Consider the following 1,028-nt stretch of genomic DNA (forward strand, 5'->3'; position numbering starts at 1 on the left):
CAACTTGCCTGAGGTATATGAGATGAAGCATTATCATCTTTTCCTCCAAAGAGAACCCTGGCTGCATTTTCTCCAAGACATGTTTGTTCTTTTGACCATCCATGTGATAGTCAGTGCTCTTCTCCAACACCACAACTCAAAGGCATCAGTTCTTCTTCTGTCTTCCTTATTCATTGTCCAGTTCTCAGATGCATAGCAAGTGATCTGAAAAAAACACGACCTAAATCAGACACTCCCTAGTCCTCAAACTGACATCATTACTCCTCAATAATCTGGAGAGGTCCCTAACTGCAGACTTTCCCAGTCTGGTATAGTGTGACTCCATGAATTTCTTCCATCTTCTTTTGATGCTTCCTGAATCATTCATAATTTGCCCATTGCACCTTTCAGTATTGCAACTCAAGGCTTGTGTTTCTTTAGTTCCTTCAGCTTGAGAAATGCCAAGTGAAGTAGGTCTTCTCTTGATGTTCTGACTCCAGCTCTTTGCACATTCCATTACATTCCTGTGCTTCATCTTCACAAGCTGCCCTTTGGATTCTTCTGTCCAGCTCCTTAACATCTTTGCTTTGGCTTCTTGTCGTTGTAGTGCATTATTCAGAGTCTCTTTTGACTTCCAATTTTTGTCTTTCTTCCTTCTCTGTCTTTGACCTTCTGCTATCTTCATGGATGATATTCTTGATATCGTCCCAAAATTCATCTGGTCTTTATTCATTATCATTCAATGCCTCAAATTTGTTCTTGACATAGTTTTTAAGTTCAAGTAGGATAGACTTAAAGTAGTTGGTAGTCTTTCCCACAATCAGCACCCGGTCTGGTTTTCACTGCTGATATTGAGCTTCTCCACTGAGTCTTTCCACAAATGTAATCTATTTGATTCCTATGCATGCCATCAGGTGAGATCCACGTGTATAGCCTGCGTTTATGTTTCTTATAAAAGGTAGAAAATTAAATCAAGTTCACGGGAACCAAAATTTGATCTTAAGTCTATCCCACTCGAAATTCAAAACCATCTCAGGAACAGGTTTGAG

The sequence above is a fragment of the Elephantulus edwardii genome, unplaced genomic scaffold, assembly GCF_000299155.1.
Source record: "Elephantulus edwardii isolate Elephantulus edwardi_28Jun2011 unplaced genomic scaffold, EleEdw1.0 scaffold00207, whole genome shotgun sequence".
NCBI classification, from domain to species: domain Eukaryota; kingdom Metazoa; phylum Chordata; class Mammalia; order Macroscelidea; family Macroscelididae; genus Elephantulus; species Elephantulus edwardii.